The following is an 18,400-nucleotide window of genomic DNA, read 5'->3' as shown; positions in this document are numbered from 1 at the left end:
ACCAACTGCACTCTTTTAGATCCAGTAAAATTTGCCTGGAGCTGTTAGTTTCAGGAGGAGAGGAGAACCTTGAAGTTGAAAGGATAAATAGGCATGTAAGGATGTCCTGTGAATGCAAGCTGGTTCAGAGCCAGTCAGCCCTGTGCAAGGAGTTTATAGAACAGTGTGTTAGCATCCATGTGCCAAGTGAATATACATTGATGAGAAAGATTATGATGCCAGCAAGCCCTTTCTTCCCTTCATTACTCTTATTTCAGTTGAAATACAGAATAACAAGGTGCTCATCCTTGACCTGAGCTCTCCGCAGCTGAGATTAGATTTAGTGCAGCTCTTGTGGCAATAATCAGTTCAGCCTTTGGCTGTGAGCTTAACAACAATGAGAAGCTGTTTATACTCTTCAAATTACTATTTAGCCAGTTTTCAGTGTGCCTTGTGCCTCTTGAATAGTCAGGTGGAATAACTTCCATAGAAAAAACTCTTTTGATATATGAAAACATTAAATATGTGCTTCTAACAGGTCAAGGGATGTTCTTTGCCCCTCCACTCATAGTCATATTTCCATGTTGCTTTGCACTAGTCTGGCTATTACTTGAAGGTCTGGCCCAGTCAAAATACCTTAGCAACAACATGTGGTGTGAACTTGACCTTCTTACAAATTGCTGGGAAGTCTCTATAAATGTGCTCCATCTGTGCCACAGAAAATTATTATTAAGAGTTTTCAGGCTCTGTGTTGTTGTTTTTATGGGCTGATGTGGATGCACAGCTATTTTCGCCCAAGGACGCTGAGTGGAGAAGCTCACGTGCAGCTAGGTAAATTTCTGTCCCTTGGTTTCCTTGGGCAAAGCAAGCATAGGCTAATCAGATACAAACATGCTTTGGGGTGAGGAGGACTGTTTGTACTTGCAGCTTGCAATATTTTTAACACATTTTAAATATGGAAACACTGATCCACTTTTGGTTCGACAAGCAAGATGGCTCGAAAATGAGCTAAAGCTGTCACTGTTAGCCTTGTCTCCTTCTTATCTTTCTCTTCTTTGAATAGAAGTGGCAGTTCTGGTAGAGCTGAGGGGCTTAGTGTGCATCCCTTCAAAATGTTAAATAAACACTTTGTGTGTCCTCTCCATAGCAGAAAATGAGAATTTCAAACTAAAACCAACAAGCAGAAACCAATTAGTCCACCTTTAACACTCAAAAATGAAACTAATTTTCTTCCCCTTGCTACCTGATGTAGAAATTTCTGGATGTTTTTGTATTACATTCTTTCATGTAAAGCACTACCATTTATAGTTCCTTTCCTTTTCTAAGAAATGCAAGCATTGCAGATTAAAACAGAAACATTTTCCATACAATGTGTATTCAACACACATACTTCTTCCTGCTGTCAGCCAGAATTAAATTGACTGCCACAGGAAAGCACAGAGAGGAAAATGTGCTCTGTGTGGCCTTCTAAATTTGGAAAAATCTGCATCTCTCCTTCAATACAGATGCTCTGAGTTTTAACAATTCAGAGAGGAATGTATCATGACAACTCCTGAAAAAGCCTGTGCTCTCATCCTGTTCACCCACACAAGGGAGATGCTAATCTAGCACTTACCTGAGGTACACTCTTGTTTGCCTCATTCCATCTTCTCTGGACTGTCAAGAACATATTAGTCACTCTATGGATGAGGATCAGTGATCTTTATTTGAAAGTGGGTTGGTAACAGTACTCCAGTAGTTCCCTCTCCCTCTTGAATTGGGGAGCCCAGAACTCAACACAATACTCCAGCTGTGATCTCACTAGGGCAGAATAGAGGGGAAGAAGAACCCTAGCCATCTTCAACCTGCCTTTTGAGGACTCATCTAGGTACCCAAGGACAGTTGCAGGCCACTTTTTGTTGGGAGGTTTGTGCTCCACACATCTGTGAAAAAGCCATATAGCAGATATAAATTGGATTTCTCATTTCACTGCTCTTTCAGATGAATCAGAAATCAATTTGTCTCCCCAAGCCATATCCTACTGTTTTGAATTAAGAACTTGTATTTACCTCACAAGGAAGGCTATGTGCTACAGACTGTAAAATTTAGCCTTCTTTATTATTTTCCTCTCTATCATCTCCAGGACTGTGAATCCTAAAGATTTTACTAGTGTTAACCTGTTGAGGAATTGCTACATTAATTCATAATATAGAAATTAGGAACAGTTTTGATGGAGGAAATTTGAAAGTCTCTTATACATAGTGCTGGAGTTAAAGTTCCACCACCTTTGTTACTTGTTGTAACAGCAATAAGCGTAAGAGCAAGCCAGAAATCTCCTCTGAGAGATGCCAGCCTTTGGGAAACACTTCTGGATAAGAGGTCAAAGACATGCTTCTCCTGTAAGGATGTCTGAATAGTAGCATTTAATAAGGACATTTGACTGGGTTGTAAGTCTTTGATCATTGCCTCTGCTTTTACCTGTTAGATTACTTGAAAGAAAGCACTGCTTATTTACAATTTCTTCCCATTTGCTACCAGGAGAATTCAGTGGATTGATGTTTACAACAGCCCTGCAAAACTACCATGTGGAATGTAACAGTGCTGGCTCTCTGGGAGAGAAACAGGAGCAGAAAAGACAGGAACTAGCACTGAGTGTATCAAGGAACCCTCCTTCACTCCTGGTTGCTTCCCAGCAGGAGGGACCCTCATGCACCACCTGGTGCTGCTGCTCCTCAAGTATACAGATTTGTGACCTGTTTCTCATTGCTGCATGGATAGGAGGCATTAACAGCAGAGGTGAAGGACCAAAGAGTCTCATCAGACCATACTGACACAACTGGAAAGACTGCCCTGGACTCCACCTCACCTCCTCTAAACTGAAATGCCCATGAGCCAGAAGCACATGGGAAGTCATCTGTGCCTTTTTAAAAGCAGCTGTTTCACTCTTCAGCAATTTCTTTGGCATTTTGGGGGATTTATCAAGTGTCTCTTAGCTTTGCAGTTAGCTTCTCAAGTATTTGAGGGTGCAGAATCACAGCTACATCAGCCTGTCTGGTTTGTTTTGTTGTGGTTTTTTTTCTCTGCTGAATTCATAGCAAAACAAAAGAAAGAATAACTACTTAACAACTGCTGAGACTTGTCATATCAGTACTTCTTGCAGGGCTGGGGTACTCAGGATCTCTCCCTACAGTGTATACTGCCAAACCCCAAATCAGCAGAAGTTTCATAACCCCTAAACATGCACAGTCATAATTTCTACATAAACTAACGTAACTCTTCCTAATCTGTAATACTCTAATTTCAAGGATTATGTGGTTTTCTTATTACTACTCTACTCTCTATTGACATCTCCTGTCTGTTCTTTATGATGACTGCCACTCTGAGGGTCTTGGTGGGCAGCCCCCCCAGTCCTTGATGACTCAATAGCTCAGTCTTGCTTGTACCTGTTCAGTAGCAGCTCTTTCTCTTTGTCCTTCACTGGGCAAGATTTAACATCAAAACTCCCCCTTGTCCAGTGCCAGTCCAACAATGCTCCCACAGCCTTATCTCATTCTTTGTCCAGTGAAGCACCTGCAGCCTTATCTTGTTCCTGTGTCACAGAATCACAAAATGTTAGATGTTGGAAGGCTCTTCCAGAGATCATTGAGTCGAACCTCCCTGCCAAAAGCAGGATCACTTAGGGTAGTCTGCACAGCAATGCATCCAGGAGGGTTTTGAAAGCCTCTAAGAGAAGGAGACTCCAGAACCCTCCTGGGCATCCTGTTCCAGTGCTCTGGTAACTCCAGTGTCAGGAGTCATTCTGTCTCTGAAGGCTTACAAATTAGTATCAAGTATCTAACTTGTTAGTTTAACAGATTTATATAGCCTAAACCTTGCTATCATCCCAACAGAACTTTGTCTGCTACTTATGTTACAAAGTTTTTGCATTTAGTAGCTGTAATCACATTCCAGTATTGACTCAGCATCTCAAATACTTGTTTCAGAAAGGACAAATGTATCCTTAATGTAGACTTCAGATTACAGGTAAATATTTATGTCCCTTGATGGAGCACAGATGGAATTTGTTGGAAAATCTATCATAGGAGGCTGCAGTCTAGACAAGAAGATGGGATGGGTGCAGTAATGTGGCACCAAGGAACCCAGCAATGCAGTCGGTAGCATTTGGAAATGACAAGGCACCTAGTAAATGTTTCAATGTCAACAAACTGTGCCTTTTTATACTGGAAAACCAGAATGTAATAGGTAATTGGTATTTTGTGTTAGTGCTAATGCATGTGATGTCAAAACATTTATTATTACCAGAATTCATCATACAAATTTCTGCTATTTGCCATAATAAGCAGGACCAAGGTGCATAAATAAATACACATCTCATTTTCTGCAGAGTGAAGCAGTGATTAAAGACAGAATGGTTATAACAAATACTAAACTTGATCAAAACAAGACAAGCATATTTCAAATGCTGCTAACCCACCTTTCATCTAGCCCTAGCTCTTACATATATAGTAACAACATTATTCTGTTTCCCTTACTCTTCTGCTTTTAGTGTAAGATTTCATTCCATGCTGTGCTTCAGTCTTGATGACAGCAAGAAAAAAGAAATTAATAATATCAAGTTTGATAAGGATATTAAATTACATGCCTCAGCCTTAAGCTCATCTCTAATAATTAAAGACAAATGAGCTAGTGGGGAAAAATTATCTTTGACCTCCAGAAAACAAGTTTTCTTCTGAAAGTCACCAGTAATTTCTTTTTCCTGGGAGTGACCACACAGGACTAAAAGGTCTCTGCTTCTATCAACTGTAGCCATGCATTCCTGTGATGCTTCTTACCAACTGCCAGATGGTGGAACTTTGCAAGAGACAGACAGAAAGGCAGGTGAAGACAGGCAAGTTTTATGCCAATTTGATAAGATTCTTTTAAAATTATTTTTACATTATTTTTGCCTGTGCCATAAAAGGCAGGAAATAACTCAATAACTAAAACTAAATGATTCCAAACAGCGCTGTTTTGCTGAATTGTGGATGTTGTTCTCCTTTCTGTGCTAATAAAATGAGAAAGTGAATGGGAATGAAAATGGAAGTGAAAGGAGAGCTTTGGAAGATTTAAAGATACTTAGTAGATGAGTAAGAGTGTCCCCCAAGTGATCATCCAGGAGTGTAATTATTCTAGAAATACCATTAAAAGGTACAGCTGTCAGCATCACCTGCACAGCAGCCAGACACTCCTGGCTTGTTACTGTGTATGGTGAATCAAGCAGTCCCAGTTATCCACCTCCTCAGTTCCTATACATGAACAGCCAGTTACTTAGAGGTGTAATTTATAATACAGCCAGCAGTGAAAAAGTGAATAAAACATTAAAGGTCACTGACAAATGTACCTACTGACACAAATGAGATGGACCCTGCAGACACCTGCTGAGGAGGCACTTACTGTCATGCTCAACAGCTGATGGAGTGGAAAAGCCATCTGTCTCTGAGCTCCACATGATTGCTGCCCATCCTGCTGCAGCAGGTTAAAATCCAGTAGAAACCACTAAACTAGATACATTTAAGACTTTTCTTTTAAATGCTAGTAAAACAACAGACAGAAGTATTTTATGGCATTACAACGGGAGCAGAGAGCTGGAGTGTTGGGCTGCCATCCCCATCAGTGTGGGTGCTCCTGTCTGGGAGAAGCAGCTGTGGTTCTGCCCACAGCTCTCCGGACCAATCTCACAAGTTGTGTTGCATCCTTCTTAACGGGCAACAGAGACAGAATCTCTCACAACCATGAGTAAGAAAGGGAAATAACAAGCTCAGGAAAGATGCAGGCTCATACCAAAAGATTATGCAGATAAGCTGCATTTCTTGTCCCTTTGTACTTCACAGTTCAGACAGAAACAAGAACTGTTACCGAACAGGGCTCTTGTCAAGGCATTCTTCTGAGCTCTGTTTGCATTTTCTGTATCTATTTCCAGCGTGCACCAAAATAACTTGAGCTCATTTGCAGCAGCAGTTCTGATCTCTAACGACTGTTGTTTTCTTATCTAAAAATAATTCCATTTTATTTTATGGCATTGTTTTGACTACCAAACTGCTGATGTCCACCAACATCAGTGAGCAGGCTTAGATTATTTTCAGCCAAGAAGGTTTCAGACAAGGTTTGACAAGACATGATAAATCAGGATGACTCTGCAACAAAGCCTCTGGAACATGCTGGAATTTCGATTTTATTAAGAAATAATAAACAAGCCTCCAGCAATAACACATTTCCACAAGACAGCTATGCTCTAGTAAATGTGTATATGCCAAAGATGAGTTATTTACACACCAACCTGTTTTGACTAGCAAGCGTTCAGACCTTGCACTTTGACAGCTGCAGTGGCATGGGCGTGGAGAGCTACGTGGCCATTCCAGAGCAGAAAAAGACCAGGTTTGTCTTCATCTTTTCTGCAGCCATAAAAACCTGTGAGGATTTAAATTGGCTTTAGGATACAAAATTGCCTCAAGAATTCAGTGGCTACATTTGGAAACCGCTTCTGGAAATCAGAAGAAGTATCACTTTCTGTCAAAAGTGCTTTTAAACCCATTATTATTTTCACTTTTAATATCTCAGTTTTAATGTGGAACTCTCTGTGTGCTAGCTGGAACTGCAGAGTATTTTTCCAATTAAATCAGTGAATTGTGGCTGATTCATCCCTGACTCATTTTGCTCAAGTTCTCAAACATATCCAGAAGATCAGACCTCACAAGCAATTTATTTCCCTTTTTTCACACAGGTAGAAATCCCTTTATTGCTGGCATTGTACAAATCAGTCCAAAAATAAAACCATAAAATTCAGCAGCTCATGTAGGTTTTGAGAGGAAAGCCAAACGCTGGAGTTATCAAAGTGTGTAAGAATAAAGCTAAGGTGTTTGTGCTGGAGGCCCTACAACAGGGACTTCAACTTGTGCAGCACCTTTATCATCCATTACACTTTCCTAAGCTTCTAAATTGTCTCTGAAGTGAGAAGAAAAAATTAAACATCAGAAAATCTCAGCAGTTATCCTTAGAACAGATTTTCTTTGAGAGTTCAGTTTTGAGCTAGGTTGAAAATGTTCATTTTTTCAGCGAGAAATGCTGAAGGCACAATTTGAGTCAGAGTCAGGATATCTCCACAGAAGACAGCAAAACATCATGCAAACATATTGACAGCTGTAGAAGTGCTGTTGAGTTCCCCAGTGACAGCCTCTCGAAACAGCCTGACTGGAAGCACAGGGAAGCTCCTGCCTAGCCTACGTTGACAATTTGTATTTAAGATCGTGCCATACAAACTTAATGCAGAAGTTCTGCAAAGCACAGCCTGCCTCTACTAGGAGATTATTAAACATTAATGGAAAACTTTTCCATCAAAAGAACCCCCAAATCTCTCCCAGCAAAACCAAAAAGTCCCATATGAGATGTCTGCTGAGGATGATGTTTGCACAAGGACCCACAAAAGGACACTGAATACCATTTAATTGATGGGATTTTTTTTCTCTTGTTTTTAACAATTTGCCTTGGGTTTTTAGGGAGTGAAACAGATGCCCTTTCCCCCTCCCAAAAGGGGGAAAAGAAAATGCTCCATACAGGATTGAAAAGAATGGAAGTTTAAGTGGAAGCACTACGCACAACTATATAAAACAATATCAAAACACACAAGAATACCCAAGAATTCAAATTCAGCCCAGCTCTCCAGTCTGGGCTTACCACAGAACCTCATTAAGACGAATCTTTCCACAAACTTTCCCCCAAAGCAGGCCTCAATACCCCAGGCTTCAAAAGTCTCACTGGCCCCCGCCGCCCCATTCTCCCTACCCAGGTCCAAAACACACAGTAAAAAAAATCAGCTTGCCAGCACCAGGCCACCCCTGCCCTGCATCACAAGAGAGAGCAGTCCCTGTTGGGAAGGGAGCAGGGAGAGGAGAAGGAGAAAAGGCCCAAAACTGACTATGCAGCCAGTTTATATAGGGGAGCTAAAGATGCAACATTATGGAATAACATAATTTCCTGTGTCCAGTCATTGGGGCTGGACTGTTCAGCTCCTTATACCCTCTGGTACTCGGGAGTTCTTCACCGAGCGAGTCATTCGTCATTGGAACGGGCTGCCCAGGGAGGTGGTTGAGTCATCGTCCCTGGAGGCGTTCAAGAGGAGATTGGACGTGGCACTTGGTGCCATGGTCTAGTCATGGGGTCTGTGTTGATAGGTTGGACTCCATGATCCTCGAGGTCCTTTCCAACCTAAGTTATACTGTGATCTCTATGGTTAGAACACAGTCCTCAACCTAAAACACAATTTCCCATTTCTTCATAGTCATGCATCGATGGCTGATCCCTTGCTACTACAATAACTTTAAATACCTGTATACCAGTAAGCTAAAGAAGAGTAAATGCATGTTGAGGGTGAGGTGACAGAACAGTTCAACTTGAGACACGATAAATGCTCGCATCAGTGCAAAATCTATTAATAACACTGAACAAGCTTAATCCTTAAGCAGGCATGAACAGGCATGGTAACACTGAGCTGCAATTTGAAATGGATTTGCTACCTTCAACGCAAAGCTCTCAAGCAGTTTTGAGTAACAGAAAAGGGATTCACAGATTTGTTATTCATCGTCTTTTTATAACCTGCATCTTTTATGCCTAAAATCTGCTAGCAATGCATTTTTCAGTTCACCAATTCTGAGGGAGTTGGGGTTATTTATGTGAAAGTTCTTATTTTTAACATGCTTTTTGATGAAATGTCTATCAAGGTCAAGCAAAGTACTTTGAAGAGTGAGATGCATTCTTCCAGTACAAGACATTTGATTTGGTGCTGTTCAGAAGCAGTAGTTTAAAAATTCTCCCACAAATGTGCATTAATTGCACTCAATGTTCAATTACTTTGCTTTCTTTTTCCTTGTTAAGACATAAATAACCTTTGGAAATTCCCTGAGTAAAAGAGCATTTTTGAGTCAGTTTTTACACCACAGTCAGCTACCTGTTCCCTTTATTTTTTCCTCCCATGGTTTATAGTAGCTAGCAGCAGATCTAGAAACAGACTTTTGGTTGGTTGGTTTATGCAGTGCATTGTGCTAAATTCACACATTTTGTCCCATGAATGCCATTATCATTGAGGATCTTCCACCAGCAGCTGCCTGCAGGTTCTGGTTTCTGCAGTCTCTTCTTGTACCCAGCTTCCATGCAAATACATGGAGTCTAGGAGGGATCAGGAGCTGGTTAGGCTGGTCCCTAGCTCCTGTAACTGAGATTGTGGCAGGGTTTTCCTGCCTTTCCCCAGGCTGCTGCCTAGAGAAGGATAATCCACAACCTCTTGGAGCAGCCTTTTTCAGGGCACCAATAAAGAAGTTTTTCCTGATGTTGAGATGGAAGTTGCTGTGTTCCAGTTTGTATCCACTGACTCTTGTCCTATCATAGGACACAACTGAAAAGAGACTGGTCCCTTCTTCTTGACACCCACCCTTCATTTATAAACATTAATAAGATCTCCTCTCAGTCTTCTCCAGAATAAACAGCCCCCAGACTCTCAGCTTTTCCTCCTCAGACAGATGTCCCAGTCCCCTAATCATCCTTGTAGCCTCCATTGGACTCCCTCTAGTATATCCCTGTCCCTTTTGAGCTGCGCATCCCAGAACTGGACACAATACTCCAGATGTGGTCTCATCCAGGCAGAGCAGAGGGGGAGAAGACCCTTGCTTGACCAGCTGGCCACACTCTTAGCACACCCCAGGATACCACTGGCCTTCTCAGCCACAAGGGCACATCACTGTCCCATGGATAGCTTATTGTCCATCAGGATTTCAACATCCTTCTGTATGGAGCTGCTTTCCAGCAGATCAACCCCTAATTTGTACTGGTTCCTGTGCAGGGCACAAGACTCATTCTTGTTGAACCTCATTATTTCATGTCATTGACTGAAGAAATAGTTTCCATAGTTTCCATTTCATAATCTAACATATCATAGGAGAAGATTAATGGAACTGCTTGCCTACTTATCATTTCATGTTAGATTTAATGGCAAACTGCTACAGAGAAACAATACAACAAATTGTACATGTAAATACAATAATCTATAATTTAATTGGACCAGCTACTTTGAACAGAAAAGGGTAGGAAGGCAGGAGGGAGAACTGTAAGGAAACAATAATTTCTTTTGACAAAAAGCCATAACTGTTTGTTCATATTTTGGTCATTTAGATTCATGGCACAGAACAGTCTCAGCGTTTTTAATTCCCCTTACACTTCCTTTTCATACATTATGGCTTCAGATGGTCACTTCCCTTGCCTCACTACTAAAAACATACAAGGAAATAAATTTGGAGCCATAAAACTGTTACCTTCTGTCTGAGTTCACATAGAGGAGAATAAAGAACCAATGTCACTCCATCACTAGTAAACCAGTGATGGGAAAACTCTCCCTTTCACATGAGAACTATTTCAAACTTCTTTGTGCAGTGGCCTGAGTTACAGTGCAGAGCAGTTACAGCTCAGAGACAGAGTTTAGAGATAATCCTCCAAAACAGCCAATTACAAATACTGTGTTCACAACAGTAAGCACTGAATTGTGCCTTGATATGCCTGAAAAGCTGCTTAAGAGCCTAGACGCTCCCTGACAATCTCTCAAGGATCCTGCAGACATGGATCATATGTGAATATTTTGTGTTATATGGATTTATTGGATCTCCCAGCACAAGATGCATGTGATGAGGAAGACACCTGGATTAAAAACTAATCTTTAGTCTGAGCCTATTACATATATTTTGTCCTAAATAGTAACTTCAATTTTAAAATAAACCCTCCTAAGGCTTCCCAAAATGCTGAGGTTCTCCTCAGCAAAATAGAAAATCATTAATCACCTCAAAGAAAATTTATCTCACCTAGTTATGTGTATTGGGTTTGGCTGAGCTGGAGTTAATTCTCCCCAGAGCATCTTTCCTAGTGCTGGGTTTTGCTCTGCTGTAGCTGAGTGTTGATGACACACCAGGTTTTGGCTACTGCTGAATGGAGCACCAAGGCTGTGCTTTGCCAGCCATCGCTGGAGGTGTTCAAGAGGAGACTTGACAGGGTGCTTGGTTGCATGGTTTAGTTGATTAGGTGGTGCTGGATGATAGGTTGGACGCGATGATCATGAAGGTCTCTTCCAACCTAGTCTAGTCTAGTCTAGTCCCACACCGGCTGAGGCATGGGCAAGATCTTGGGAGGGGACAGTGGCAGACCGGCTGACCCAAACTGACCAAAGGGGTATTCCATAGCATATGACAGCAGCTCAGATATAAAAGCTAAGTGAAAGAAGGAAGTGTGGGGGGCATTTGTTAATGGCATCTGTCCTCTACAGCAGCTATTACATGTATTGGAGCCCTGCTTCCCAGGGATCAGCTGGACTGCTGATGGGAAGTAGAGAATAATACATTTGTTTGCTCTTGCTTCAACGAGTGGCCTTTGCTTTTGCTTTGCATCCTATTAAATTGCTTCCATCTTGGCTTGTGGGTCCTCTTATATTTTTCCTCTGCCCAGTCCATCTAGGAAGGGAAGCGATAGGTGGGCATCTGGATCACACCCGGGGCCAAACCAGTACAACAAGTGTGTTAGAATCATACAATTGTTTCAGTTAGAAGAGAGCTTTGGATCATTGAGTGCCACCTTCGGCCTAGCACCACCATGGCCATTAAACCATGTGCCAAAGTGCCACACCGCCAGGGCAGCCTGTTCTAATGCCTGACCACTCTTGCAGCAAACAAATTTTTCCTAATCTCCAAGCTAAACCTCACCTGGCACAATTTCAGGACATTTCCTCTCATTCTATCACCTGGTACTAAGGAGAAGAGACCAACCCCCACCTCACTCCAATCTCCTTTCAGGAATTGTAGAATGTGGTCTCCCCTCAGCCTCCTCTTCTTCATACTAAACAATCCCAGTTACTTCAGCTGCTCTTCAGACTTGTACCTCTAAAACCTTCACCAGCTTTGCTGTCCTCTGGATGTGCCCCAGCACCTCAATGTCTTTCTTGTAGTGAAGGGCCCAAAAGTAAACCTAGTATTTGATGTGCAACTTCACCAGTGCTGAGTACAGGCACATAATGAGATTGTTCTCTGCAGACAGTGACACCTTCCTGCCTGAAGATCAGAGATAAATATCCTGTTGCAGTTCATCTAAGTTGTGTTGTGCCAATGTCTCCACTGCTGTCTGTGGCTCCCAGGCTACAGGAGCCAGACTGCTTCTACAGCTGGCTCAGTGGCCACTGGAGTAAGGAATTCTTTCTATTGGCCCTTGGATGTTACAATAGTAATCATTATTAATAATTTTGTATCAATTAGTGGTCCATCCTTTTCCCTGTTGTCTCAAGCTGTAGCCTGGCATGAGATAAGTCATTGCCCACAACCATTCTGTCCTGCTCACCAATGAGAGGTCACCAGCTTCCCACAGATGAGCAGATGCATTCCTCCCCCCTAATGCTTTCCAGGCAAAGCAGCCAGAAGCAATTACTGTAATAGTATAAATTAGGATAACAATATAAACAATTTAATCAGCCCACTTGAATTAGACCCACAGTCTGTTCTTGATCTTTTTTTAATGGATTACTAGACAGAATGTTGCTGTTGGAACCTGTGCCTCTAGTAGCAGGGCACCAAGGGGGGACCAAGATTTTCACCCAGTCAGAGCCTAACTGAACAAACTTCTGACCACAGCTTCATGCTTTTCTTTTCTCATGTTTTCCTCCTGCTTCAATTTCTCAACATCCTAATACTAAGGCCCAAGAACAGGACTGAATGTTTTTGTAGAGACTTCTCCACATAGCCGCTTTGGCTCCTGTGCTCCACCTGTGTCCATGGTAACAATCTCCATTTTCCCCCTCTGTGAGGAATAAATTTAGGTTGTTTCCAGTTCATATTTTTCACTGCTATCAAGTCCATTAGCATTTTCTTTACACTTGAGTTTTAAATGAACAAAACAAAACCAAACCCCCCCCCCAACCTTCCTTGTTCATGGGAAAGGATAACTTAAAAGACTGTCATGTCTTGAAAGCAAATGAATTACTGCTCAGATCTCTTGAACAGCACCAAAAAAGCAGTCATCAAACCAGACCACAAAGTTCAAGTGCAAGTCCTGGAACATTCACACCCTAACAAAACTGGCAGCACTCCTCATCACTGGAGCAAGCTTTTAAAAAGATGACAGTGTTAAATACAGACAACTGTCAGATGTGACTGAAGGGCTGAGAGGTTTTCCTAAACACTTTGTGACCAATGCAGTATTCCTCTTAGAAACAGTTTTTACCACAGTTTAGCAATGCATTTTCCCCCTCTCACTGGCTAGATTGAAACCAGATAGCAATTACACTTCTCTAAGCAGAAACTCGGTATTGAAGAGCTGTGTGTAAGAACAGAGGATAATTCTCACTTATAAAAGGGAAGCTTCTTAACTGTCAGAGGAAGAAATTAAAGGAACAGAAGCTGAGACAGGAAGTATTCCTACTGAACCACTGCCGTAATTCGTAAGGCCATCCCTAACAGGCAATGTATCAGCCTCCCAGGGGCTCCCATGGGCCAGTGTCAGAATAGGTCCATGGTCCAGGTCCATGCATGGAGACAGAATGAGATCCAGCCTGAAAAAGCATGGAATCCATCCAGTTGAATGAGACCTCAAAGATCATCCAGTCCAACCCTCAGCCAAGCCCTAAATGTTCAACACTAAACCATGTCCTTAAGTGCCAGGTCCACATGCTGCCTGAGCATCCCCAGGGATGCTGACTCCTCCACCACCCTGGGCAGATCATTCCAATGTTTGGTAACGCTTTCAGCAGGGAATTATTTCCTAATATCCAGCCTAAACCTCCCCTGGTGAAGCTTGAAACCATTTCCTCTAGTCCTGTTGCTTGACACCAAGAAGAGGCTGGCCCCTCCTTGCTCTCTTCAGGTAGCTGTAGAGAGTAATGAGGTCTCTCCTCAGCCTCCTCTCCCATAGACTAAACAACTCCAGCTCCCTCAGATGCTCCTCATAGGCCACATGCTTCAGGCCCTTCATGAGCCTCATTGTCCTTCTCTGGACATGCTCCAGCCCCTCAATATCCTTCCTGTAGTGAGGGGCCCAGAACTCAACACTGTACTCAAGGTATGGCCTCACCAGTGCGGAGCACAGGAGGATGATCACTGTGTCTGCTGGCCACAGTGTTTCTAATACAAGCCAGGATGCCATTGGCTTTCTTGGCCACCTGGGCACACTGCTGACTCATGTTCACTAGACTGTCAACCAATGCTCTCAGGTCCCTCTCCAAGTCACAGCTTTCCAACCACATATCTTCAACTCTGCAGCTTATGATAGGGTTATTGTAACCCAGGTGGAGGACCTGGCACTTGGCCTTCTTGAATTTCATACAATTAGCCTTGGCCCATTGGCCTAACCTGTCCAGATCCCCTTGTAAATCTTTTCTACCCTCTAGCAACACCTTGCAGGAAAACTGAGAGCACATAGACAGCACCAGCCTCTTGTCTAGGACATGCTCCCCTTCATCAGGCTTTGTACTCTGGATTTCTGTTTCTAGGGCAGGTTGAGCATTGTCAGTTTGAAACAGCTCCAGCACCAACAAGCAGTGTGACAATGAAAAAGCTCATCAGCAAACTGACCTGAGCAGTGCATGCCACTCCAGGCACACCTTACAGCACACCAGCCTGCTCGTCATGCACACATCCACCAAGGACCTTGGCATGCTCCTGCCTCCTCCTCTGCTTTCTGCTGGCTGCTCTGTATGCTTTCCTAAGCTCCTGAACAAGTATTTCATTATTTATATGTTGTTCTCAGCTGGCTACCTTGAAAAATACTTCACTTTGAAGGTTAATGTTCTTTCCCACCTTTAGTGGGTCTCAGTGCAATGCTCTTTTCACTTTGTTTCCTTGCACACAGCTGTGTTTTACAGCAACTTCAGCATTAATATTTTCCTGTCTTTGATGCACAGGCTGCATGAAAAACCTCTGATTTTTAGCCTGAAGAAGTGGAGGCTGAGAGGAGACCTTACTGCTCTCTGCAGCTACCTGAAAGGAGGTTGCAGTGAGGCTGGTATTGGCCTCTTCTCCCAAGTAATTAATGGCAAGACAAGAGGTAATGGCCTCAAACTGTGCCAGGGGAGGTTTAGGTTGGATATTAGGAAGAATTTCTTTACCAACAGAATGGTCAAGCATTGGAACAGCTGCCCAGAGAGGTGGTGGAGTCACTGTCCCTGGAGGGGACTGAAAAACAAATAGATGTGGATCTTCAGGACACGGTCTAGTGGTTATGGAGGTGTTGGTAGAAGGTTGGACTTGATGACCTTATAGGTCTTTTCCAAGCAAAATCATTTGACAATTCTCTGCTCTTTGGGGTTTTATGCTAGCGATCCTACAAGACCTATAAGACTATTTAGCTGTTACCTAGCAGTGTTATATAAGTAAAATGTTGGTTTTTTTTTTCCACTGTTTGTATTGATTTTTCTGCTAGCTCATTTGACTGAGTTAAGATTTAACAGCATGTGTTTGAAACTATGTTTTAGAAAATATTCCACAGTTACTTAGTGCTCTGGATAGCACGACACAAACACATTCCTCTTCTGAGTTCAGAAGTGGGACTCACCAGAGAAAACAAAATTATTTGTTGTGCAACCTGTCAACAGAGACAGGCTCCCACCGTCCAAACTGAAATAAACAGAGAGAAATGAATCATAAAAAGCATTTCAGATCTTTGATTGCCTGTGGTCTAAAAGGACCTTTTGATTTGAGAGGAAATGGTTATTGTACTACTGCTCAATTAACAACAACTAAGCTTCAGCACGTTGTGCTGAATATCACTATCATAAACCACTGAAAATCCCAATTACTCGCTGCGGTATTCCGGGTGAGTTAATAAAGGATAAATGGTGCACAATCTATGCGTGACTCATCCCTAAGAGGCTCATCCAGGAAAACCTCCTGGGAAAGGCAGCATTTTGTCATACTAATAGATCCCTTCCAACTGCAGGAAATCAGAGACTATCACTGCCTGGCAGACACACAGTTTGTGTAACAGCACTGATCACCCCTGCTCCTCTGTTCTAGCGTTCCAACCATACTCCAACCTAAAATTAGTTTAATCAGAATGCAAAAGGTTTTGAACAGGCAAATGGAGGCTAATGATAAACATTACCAAAGAGGAACCTGTCAGTAGAACAGTGATAAAATTTACTGAGCTAAGGCTGAAACAATTAATGGAAGCTTTGTGGCTCAAGTACTTCACTATATCCTTGTTTGTCTGGCTGAAAAAATGAAAAAGAAGTTACATTACCAGAGGTCTAAACAGTTCCATTTATTCTTATTACAATAGTTAAACACATCAGCAATTTTTCTGCCCATATTCAGATAGTTTAATACAAATATCAGGGTAATGGCACTAATTACATTAACTGATTTCCAGGCCTATGAGATATCACCTGAGCCAAAAGGCTGAGGCAGATGAAGGCTTCTAAAAGTATCAAGAAAGCAGAAGGTCCTTTCCAAGCCAGCTCTCCTACCTCTAACAATGATTTACATTGAGAAACTGAAAGCAGAGCAGAGACCTCACCGCCCTATCAACAGATAATGTTTATTGTTCTGAGATGCTAAAGCAGAAAAGGACAAAGTGTTATGAGGAGCTCCCCAGCACAGCAGCACAAGGACTCTGCCTTTGTTAGTATTTGTGTGGGCTTCATCTCTGTTCAGTCAGGAAACATCAGTCTCATCCAGGGTGCTGAGTCTTAAGCACAACCATAGCACCACAGAATGTCATATCCCTGGAAATGTCACATTCAGTGGATACAGCAGTTGCCCTGCTTCCTCAGCCACCTGCTTACTCTGCCAGCACTGCTCACCCGGTCCCCACTAGACATGAACCTTTCTTGCCATCCCCTGGCTACAGAGTGCTTGATTTTGACCTCTTGTGTCACCAGCCAACCTACATCTTGCCCAGGATTACATGTTACATTTTTGGAACTCCTTCCCCCAATATATTGTTAGCATTTAAAATCCTCTGGAGAAAACCTTTACCGGGGTTACTTACTGAAGAAATTTGCCATCAGAAAAGAGGCAAATGCATTAGAAATAGGGAGGTTATTGCATGGAAGACATTTTACTCACAGTTTTGGTACTAAGCAAAGATTTACTGTGCCAAAAAGCTTCTCTCTCTCCCTCCCCCCAACAGTATATAATACAGGATACTCTCTCTCTCAACAAACCTCTGTTTTCTTTATACCTTACAGAACTACACAATGGCATCACTATTTCTGAGAAGGGTGATAGCTTTTCCTGGAAGAAAGGTCTGGGATTACTTTGGAGAGGTAAAAACTGCACTCTGGAAAGGATGCTTCTAAACATAGCAATGCACTCCTCCTTAAGCTCAGGGTGCAATATGTTCTGAAAGAATAAATCTGCATTTTGAAGGCTCACACACTATACAGCACTGAACCTGAAATTACACAACTGCAGCACAAGATTGGTCAGAAGTCTCTTGGCCTGACCCACTGCTTGAAGAGGGACCAAGATGGAGCAGGTTACAGCAACTTACAGTGTCTTTGAACACCTGCTAATTCAGTTAATAGGGCAAGGGGAAAGGGAACAATGAGTCTGACAGCTGCCTATATTTTAGTAAATAATTGTAGCTGACAACAGAAGACAATTTTTAGGTGGACATCATTTTGAGAGACTACCACACCAGGACAATTTTAAAAAAGGAATACATTAATAGCTAGTACAGATGAAATTACTGCTTTGAGCAAAACAATAAGCACCATTATTAGCTCTCAGGTGGAACTGGTGACACTGTGATATCAGCCCCTTTCACATGAACCAAATATCATCCTGTACTTTACTTGAAGTAGGTAAAGTCAGGCAGATGCACACAAAATATACATAGGAAAGGTAAAACCATTTCTAAGCACAGCCATGTTTCTACCACTCTCACAGAGGCTCCCAAGAGCCTCATTCAGAAACGTGAAGACAGAATTCCACCAACAACTCTTTAAACCAGTTTTCATTAACTTGTTTTTATGTAACTTCAGTCTGGGAGGAGTTTAATCTTGTTCAATACTCTTTACCAAAACCACAGGGAAATCTATCTCCTAGAAATGATTCTCAGTTAAAGGAGCAGAACAAAACTGCATCAATGAAGTGAAAGAAAACAAAAATCTGTCAATGTTTCCAGAAGGAATTAGATTTTTCCACGCCAACATCCATTTGTCTGATGGTTTTATTCTTAGCTCTATGTCCCTGGCACACAGCTTTCAGGAACACTGCAAAACTCCTCACTGCCTTGGGCTGCTCCCAGGGTGGTTCAGTTACTGGTTGGCTGGCACTGACATAGGTGGAGGATGGAGAAAACTTCTGAGCCCATGGGAACTTACAGATACTAACAATAACAGCAAGTGCCTCAAAAAGCTCAGAGATTTAGCTTCAGTAAGAGCCCAACA

At 42.2% G+C, this 18,400-nt stretch overlaps 1 long non-coding RNA gene across 1 annotated transcript in view; it reads right to left on the bottom strand.

Moving 5' to 3' along the window:
* Positions 1-3,407: 3,407 nt before the first annotated feature.
* The window catches only part of LOC137444478 (uncharacterized), a 105,389-nt gene continuing 90,396 nt past the window's right edge, over positions 3,408-18,400 (bottom strand). Inside the window, exons 2-3 of the long non-coding RNA XR_010988172.1 lie at positions 6,275-6,405; positions 3,408-3,547 (exon numbers count right to left, since the gene is read on the bottom strand). This is a non-coding gene — a long non-coding RNA (uncharacterized lncRNA). The remainder of the gene's footprint in view (positions 3,548-6,274; positions 6,406-18,400) is intronic.

The sequence above is a fragment of the Melanerpes formicivorus genome, unplaced genomic scaffold (genome assembly GCF_026170545.1).
Source record: "Melanerpes formicivorus ecotype bairdi unplaced genomic scaffold, bMelFor1.0.p_v2 SCAF_12, whole genome shotgun sequence".
In the NCBI taxonomy this organism is placed as follows: domain Eukaryota; kingdom Metazoa; phylum Chordata; class Aves; order Piciformes; family Picidae; genus Melanerpes; species Melanerpes formicivorus.
This window is presented reverse-complemented; position numbering and strand designations above follow the sequence as displayed.